The sequence below is a fragment of the Zonotrichia albicollis genome, chromosome 15 (genome assembly GCF_047830755.1).
Source record: "Zonotrichia albicollis isolate bZonAlb1 chromosome 15, bZonAlb1.hap1, whole genome shotgun sequence".
Classification (NCBI taxonomy): Eukaryota; Metazoa; Chordata; class Aves; order Passeriformes; family Passerellidae; genus Zonotrichia; species Zonotrichia albicollis.
Window position 1 is genome coordinate 3719457 of NC_133833.1, and position 8434 is coordinate 3727890.

An 8434-nucleotide genomic window follows, 5' to 3' on the forward strand; every position below is an offset into this window, starting at 1 on the left:
TACATAATGGAATAAATCACTGAAACTGGGCCAGGAAATGGGAAAAGCCTGACATTGGAGTTTAAATATCCCCCAGGCTCAGGGGGTGTTTTATGAAGCAATACAACTATAAAAATAGGGCAGCCTTCTCAGGGACAGCGTGGTTTTCTGTGCCTTGGAGTTGTTTTTCAGCTGTTCCATGGTTACTGACTGAGTGTGTGCTACTTAGATGATTTCTTTCTGCTTTGTATTGGAAATGGCCTCAAGTTGCACCAGGGGAGCTTTAGATCAGATGTTAGGAAAAATTTATTCATGGAAAGGGTTGTCAAGCACTGGAAGAGGCCGCTCAGGGATGTAAAAGATGTATAGATGTGGTGCTTCAGGACATGGTTTAGTGGTGGCCTTGGCAATGATAATGGTTGGACTTGATGATCTTAAAGGTCTTTTCCAACCTAAACAATTCTATGATGAGGCAAAGACAAGCACATTCCAGAGAGAACATTAAATTTTTGTGGCTTAGGAGAGAGGTAGAACAATAACAGGTTTCAAGTGCCACTAAGAGACTTGAAAGGTGGTGTCAAGGCACAGTGGACTGAGCTGGGCTCCTGCTTGGGCACAGACAGAAAATGGCTGGATGGGTGGATGTTACTGTGGTGGGAAACAGAAAGGGGTGACAGAACAGTTAAAGTTGGAAGGGAACCCTGGAGGGCATCTGGTCCATCCTCCCCTGTCAAGAAGTCCCCAATGTCCTTATGAGCTCAGTGCTTGCCAACTGCAAACAGCAGCCATGGCTGTGTGGGTGACAGATGCTTTAGTGCTGCTCAGCCTGCTGCTCCAGCCCTGCTCAGGTGCAGGATGCTGCAGAGCATTGGGGCTTTCTAACTCACCTTGAGCTGCCTGAGCAGCTTCAAAATAGTCGGGTTTGTCTCAAAAACCATTCCACAGTCATGCTGGGAAAGCTTGGTTTTTATCCTGGAAAGAGGCACTGAAAGGATCAGCTGCAAGCACAGACTTAGTCTTGCTTTGGTGGGCTTTTAGTTTTGCTCCCTTGCCATGACCAGAAGCAGCCTTATATCCTCATTCAAGGATGAAGTGAAGGAAAAAAATGACTTTGCAGAGCCTGCTGTGGCTGCAGCACGAGGCATCTGAAATGCAGCTGGTGCCACTGCAGAGGCTGCCTGGCAGCCACAGCCCTGGGGATGGGGATGGAGCTGCCAAGGCTGGACCAACTCTGACGTGTCTCACACTGCTGACCATCCAGCCTCAGGATCTGTGACCTGTAAGTGTACCAGAACATATCACAGAGGCCATGTTTTAAAAATATAAATGTCCTCCCTCTTTCCGTGTTTGTCTGACTTATCTTTATAGCGTTATCAGTGTTTTCTGAGTCTACAGTCATTTTTCTTGCAACACAAAGAGGGGGAAGAATGAGGCGAATCATTTAAATTTTGATTGATAAGTGGAATGTAGAAAACAGTACTTAGTCCTTTCATATTGAGCTGGGAATTTTTTTTCACCTTTTATCAGCACTCACACATCTGCCACTTGTAAAAAAAAAAAAGCCCACAACTTTTCCTTGAGTGTGGCTGTACCTAAACTTCCTTCAAACCCGTTATCTAAAAATCTGTGCCTTTCAAAATTATGTCTGCTGATAATTTGCCTTGGTTTAGCTATTTTTTCATGTGCTGCATTTGTTAGTGAGGCGTGTGGATGGGCTCAGACACACTGTCACTCTCTTGAGGGATGCTGGAGAGTGACAAGGCTCATCCCACTGATTTTTAAATATTCATTTCAGAAGAATATTTAAATTATTTTTAAAGCATTTTTATAACCATATGTTCCTCAAAAAAAAAAAAAAAAAAGAAATCCAGAAATAATTATTCAAACTCATTGTATCAATTGCACCATCCTATTTAACTGACAATTGGCAAAGAAAATAGTTTGGGAACTTAAAAAATTTCCTTGGACCTCTCTGTTTAAAAAAATATATAGCCGTGTTATGCACCCATTTCATCCATCAATATGTTCACACTCTGGCATGTTCATTCTCTTGCTGTAATTTAATGTTTGATACAGTTTTATTTGATTCTGTGCCATGCCCTGGGCTCTGGTTTTGTGCTCTCCGCGGATCAGCGAGTAGAGAGGCAAAAAGCAGCAGTGGAAGGAGCCTGTCTCCAGCTGGCAGACATCCACACAGCCCAGGAGGGCTTCCCACATTTTCACCAGCTGAGGTGAGGCCCCATGATTTTAAACTTGACACGAAACTGCAAAGAATGAGTGTTCATACAGAGTGCTGCTTCCTGCCTACTTTTCATGCGTAGAAGTAAAACATTAATTTTGTTCAAGCCCCCTGAAGGACGAGGAATGTTTGGATGAATTGCTGTGAGCTCTTTCTTGCATTCCCTTTCAAGCTGGGCTGCAGCCCGTGCCCCAGGGCGTTGCTGGGGATGGCCAGTCAGGGCCCCCTGACCAAGTGCTGGAGCAGATCTGTGGCACAGATGGTTCCACTTACACCAGTGAATGTGGGATCTGAGCCTATAAAGTGTCATTCTGAAGGAAAGAACATGCTTTCTGAGTGACAGTTCCCTAGCCCCCTGGCCTCTCCCTGTGCTTTTCCAATTTATCCTCCTTTTCTCCATCTCCACTTGCTGTTTGTGCTTGGGGGTAAATCACGAAGATTTAGCTGAGAGAAAAAAAAATAGCTGAAGAAAGTATCTGGAGTGGAAATTCAAATGATGCAGCACATTCAGATGGCAGAGGTTTGTTGACTGATAGGTTTATAATAGTCAGAGACAGTAAAACCACTTCATTGTTGGTGGTTAACTCGGGTGAACTCCCCACCACTTGCATCATTTGGGACTTTTATGTACATTCAGCACTCGTGTCCCTTTGGGAAAAGGGTCATACTGAGTCTCTAATGGCAGCCTTTCAGAGAACATGGGGCACTCAGGGCCTTGGGAGCAGCAGTGAAGGCAAAGGAAGCAGCAGCCTGAACTCCCATTGCTCTTGGTGGCAGCATCCCAACGGTGTCAGCCGGGCGCTGAGCAGGCAGCGCAGGATTGGACGTCAGTGATGCAGATACCTTCTGTTGACATTTTATTTGGCAGTGATTTAACACGAGCTTTCTAATATTGCTGTTCTCCACAGGCTGCATTCCAAAGTGGGAAGGAAAGGAGTGCAAAATGATGCAAAATATGAGACAAGTAGGAGAAATATTTCTTTGCTATAGAAGCATTCGCAAACAGCCTCCACTGTCAGCAGCAGGAAAGTGCAGAATAACATGTTTCAAGACCAGAAAAGGAGGCACACAAAGCCTCTGCAGAGATCAGTGCATTCAGTTCTCCTGAGATAAGAATGTTTTGTCAGATTGCAAATGGGGCAGTGCCCAAACCAGGGGATGTAGGGACCCTATGATCACGTATAATATAGCAGTTGTCAAGCATATATAACTTACTAAGTAAATACCTGGTTATTTTGGGTTACTTTGCTGCTGCAATAGTTCAGAGAGGGTAGAATTCCTGCTGTCTACCTCAGTTTTACTGTAAAATGGTAAAATCCTGTAATTTGGCATCCTGTGCCTTTCTGTCAGCACCAACTGTGCTTCACCCATGTCCAGATGCAAAGAATCAGCCAGTGGTCTCATTAAAGCTCAGCTCTGCAGAATAAATGAAATTGTTGCCCTTTCTTTTGATGTTAATAATGAGGATGTGTTCAGTGGTTATGATGCTAATAGTTCTTCAGCTACAGAAGTTCTTTCCATCCAGTTCAGCCTCTCCCAGCCAAGTGTGGAAGCTATAGCACCATGATATATCCTGCCTCTCAGCCTCTCCTCCCTGCTGTTCCCATCAGGAAGAGCAGTGAATTTCCATTCTAAGCCTGTTGCACCTCTCTCTTGTTGCTCCTTTATTTGCAAGATCATTCTTAAAAAGCAAACCCTCCTTTATCCCATATCCCAGGGGCTCCTGGTTTTATTCCCACACAGGAAAGCAAGCACCTTCACTTGTCTTTTCCAAACATGGTTCCTCATTTGCCTTTTGGCTGGTTTGTTGGCTGATAAGGTGAGACCTGGGGGCATGTTTTTGTTTGGTGCTCTGCTTGCTTCTGTTCTGGCTCACCAATCCTGTGGTTTCACATGGAAAAAGGGTTTGCATGGGGATGTGATCCCCTGATTTTTCCTGGGGCAGAGCGATGTCTGCAGGTGACGGTGGCACTCCTGGTTGCTTCCTCCCACATGGGATTTGTGCAGGGGAACATACCCTTGAGATGTTTATCTAACTTAACCCCCCCTTTACAGCAATTCCTCGGCTACATGTCACTGTCTGTGTACAAACTTCTTCCCCCTGGTTCCCCCAAGTTGGGCAGAGCCTCAGCTCACCCTGATCTGAGCTCACATAAAGCAAATCCCAGACCCAAAGGGCTCAGTTTCAGATTTATGGATGATTGCAGACCTGGTGCTGGTCCAAAAGCCCTGAGTCCAAGGCTTTGGCCATTTACCCAGGGAAATTCTCCCTTGGTTACATACTGCTCCATGCAGAGCTTAGGAAAGTCACTCCTTTTGGGCTCTGATCAAGAGCATGAAAGAAAACTGTAACTCATTTACAGCCAGGCCTGCCCAAATCCCCAAATTGTGTGTTACTTAGCAAAAGGAAGGAGATGTAAACACTGAAGGTTAATTACCCTTTTGTCAAGAACACTTTGTGATCTATAGACATATCTGTCAATCTTACAAAAGAGAACTGAGGGGAGCGAGCACTGCAGGCATGTCCCCATGATAAATTAATGAGACTTGGCAGCTCCCTGTGAAGAGATGATCCCTGTGCTTTGTGAGACAATAACCTGGCTCCCCAGCCAGCCTGGGCACAGATTTTGTGCTGCAGTCACATCCGGGGTGGTTATCCCTCTGTAAACAAACTCTGCAATGCAGCTGTCCAGGGATCGAGCCATCTTCCTTGAGGCCTTCACTCTGCTGCTCAGTGTGCAGCAAGTGCTCATCCCAGCCAGCCCAGTGCTTTTCCCAGCCCTGCCTGCCAGTCAGTTGAATATCTTACTTGTGCCTCTCTCAGCAGTGACACGCCTTGGTGGGTCACAGAGCTGCCTGCCATCCGAGGGACACGGCCACAGTCCCCCTGCTGTGTGCTATTCTGGTGATGGGAGTGCTGCTGCATGACTGGTAGCTTGAAAATGGGTTCAGCTATTCCCCTGGTTTATATAACCTCAAAGCAATTTGCTTTCATAGCTGAACATGCTTATTCATTCTATTTTAACTGTGCATTGAGCTATAAATAATGTCTCATTGCAGATAAGAATCTATTGAATTTTATTATTTGTTTTCGTACCTTGGGAAGATTTTCTCCTGAAGGAGACTTTCCCAGCCCTAGCAGTGAAGCTGCCTGACTGACTGTGTCCTCTGTCAGCCACGAATGGTGTCAGCCCCAGGTCAGCTGCCACTTCCCTGCAGCCACCTCCTCATTGCTCCTGCTTGGGCTGTGGCAAAGATGAGACGAGTGCTCAGTGATGCAGAGCTGAGATCACTGAAGTGTTAGGGAAGCTGATTAAACCAATGATTTCCTGTTCCTCTGATCAGCTGCAGGTTAATACCTCAGTGTTACCTCCAGCCCACCTCCCCTGCAGTGCATTCACTTCAAAGAGCAATAACCCGGGTCAGTGTCCAGCCAAATTGTGTGGGTTGCTGCCTCCTTTTTCTGGTGTTCATTGTAGCATTGTCCTGCTTCTCATGAGTTACTCCTGTCTTCTGTAGTGAAGCCCTGACCTGACATCCTCATCATCCAGAAACTTCTCAGAGCCGGAGCACAGCCCGAGCTGGGCAGGTGAGGGATGGAGATGTGTCCTCAGAGCTGCTGTGGCTGCTGAGACCCTCATCTGGTCCAGGCTGCACACAGCAGGGAAGGGGATGATATTTGGGCACCTGATTTTCCCTGGTGCAGGTAACTTTTCTTGAGATTCAAATGCTGCTGCTCTTCTGGAGAAGGGTCGTGGTGGCAAAGTGCTGGGCTCCTGCAGAACTGAGGAGACTTTGAAATCGTTGAGAGCTAATAATGTCTTGAAATGTGGATGGTTTAGTGTGTTATGATGCTAATAGTGGTTTAGATGGTTTATTTTAACAATGATTACAATCCACTTCTTCTGTTGTACATGTTACTGGTCACCCCTGTAAAAACATTCTGGGAGTTCTTTGTAGAGCTGTGACTCTTTAGTAAAGGCTGGAGGAAAATTCTGAGAAGACTCTCCTGAGTAATAGAGAAATATTATGATTTTTTTATTAATAACAGCTATTTATAGGGGAGAAAATTATATAAGTACAACATAAATAAAATAATTCAAGTTGTAAGAGCTCTCCAGAGATCTCTGGCTCAAGCCCTGCTCAAAGCAAGGCCAAAGTCAGAGGCAGGTCAGGGTGCCCAAGGCCTTTCTTTTTCAGTTGGGTTCTCAATAGCCCTGAGGAAGGGCATGCATGGCCTCTCTGCTTTCTGTGCTTGATCGTACTCATGACAAGGAATAATTCCTCACATTCATTCAGAATTTAATCCTTGTGCCATACAGTTTAGAGAAGACTCTGGCTCTGCCTTGTCTCTGACTCCATCAGGGAGCTGCAGACAGCAGTGTGATCCCAGTAGCCATCTATTCCCCAGGATGGAGAAGCCCAGCTCCTTCAGCTTTCCTGGAATGCCCTGTGCCCCTGTCCCTGGCAGCCTGCCTGCCCCTGCTGGACTCGTTCCCGTGTGTCAACATCTGCCCTTGTAGTGGGGCCAAATTCATTCAATTCATTGCATAAGTAACGTGAAACCATGTTAGCCTTCACCTGCAGGGTACAAAGTTCTGCCCATGGTCTTATTAGCTCAGGAAAACATCCACTGGCATTACCTGGATCAAGCTCTATTTAATAAGTTCATAAACACATGGATATGTTTTGATAGAGAGATGTTTTTAATCATATCAGTGACTTTGTTTGCTTTATTGCTCAGTTCAGATGAGGCCTTCAAGCACTGGGTGAGAGGCAGAGCTTCCATTTGTGTTGCATTGGTTTCTCCAGGCATGTGGCTCAGTGCAAACAGTTATTGGCCACTCTGTGGCCAAAAGAAAGCCAGAGATGAAAACTGTAGCCTGAATTGTATTTAGCAGGCATTTTGGAGTGATTAGAGGCATTTTCATGGAAGAGCTGCAACCAATTGGTATTTCCCACCTTTACAGCAATTATTTGTTAATTAAATAATGTGTCAAACCCTGGGAGTGTTTAGAAAAGTGTATTAAATGATTTGCCATTAATTTATCAATGTGTTATTTATGCTGAGGAGTTGCATATCTGCTAAGAAAATTCTTCAACCTCAGTTTTGATTTTTTCAGAGAATAGGAAATCGATACTGGCAAAAAAAAACTGTAATAGGAAACGTAAAACAAGGATTTACATGAGTAAGTCAGAGAGGACGTTGTATAATGGCCAAATTCTGCCCTGGTGGGATTTGGCCATTATACACAGACCTTATGGTGCTCAGGGCCATAACAGGCAGCACCCTGAGCTGTGGCACTGCCTTTGCTTACCTGCAGATTGAAGAATCATTGAATTTTTGGGTTGGAAGAGAGCTTAAAGATAATTTTGATCCAACCCCTCTGCTGTAGGTAGGGGCATTTTCCACTGTCCCAGGGTGCTCCAATCCCTGTCCAGCCTGGCCTTGGACCCTTCCAGGGATGGGGCAGCCCCAGCTGCTCTGGGCACCCTGTGCCAGGACTTCCCACTAAAGAATTTCTCCCTGATACTTAATCTAAACCTTCCCTCCTTCTGCTTAAAGCCTTTCTATTCCCTCTTGTCCTCTCACTCCATGCTCTTGTCCAGAGTCCATCTCCAGCTCTCTTGTAGGATCTCTGCCCTCGTGCAGGCTGCTGCTCACAGAGGATTTTCCTTCAGCCAAATGGTCATTAGCCATATGCTGCATCTGACTTTGAGGATTAGAGGGCCATAATGAAGTGGATTACAGCAGATCAGTGGCAGGATTGCAGACCAAATCCTCTTTCTAACTGTTCTTCCAGGAGCAGCTAAGGCCTGAGAGACCTGTCCTGCAGCAGGAGCTCAGCCAGCTGTGGGGTTTTTCCATGCTGGTACCAGAGGTGGGATAATCTGGAGCTGTAACCCTGGGTGGGGAGGCTGTGGATGCTGAATGGCTGCAGGTTGTGCAAGTGCCTGAACCTGGGGATTTCTGGGTGAAATCCCCCACTTTTGTGGCTTGCCTAGGGGATACCTGTGGGGCTCAGGTGTTGCCCAGTCACCATTTAATTGCTGCAGATTTGAGTCTCCCTGAAGTGTCTGTAGGTGAGAGAGTGAAATAAGGCTGGACATCCAACAGGCATTGTGGTGGTCAGAGAAAATCTGAGTTGCTTGGGGCCAGTGCCAGACCTAGAGCTGAACCCAGGAGTTGAAGTGGAAAATTTTTCAGTGGTGTAA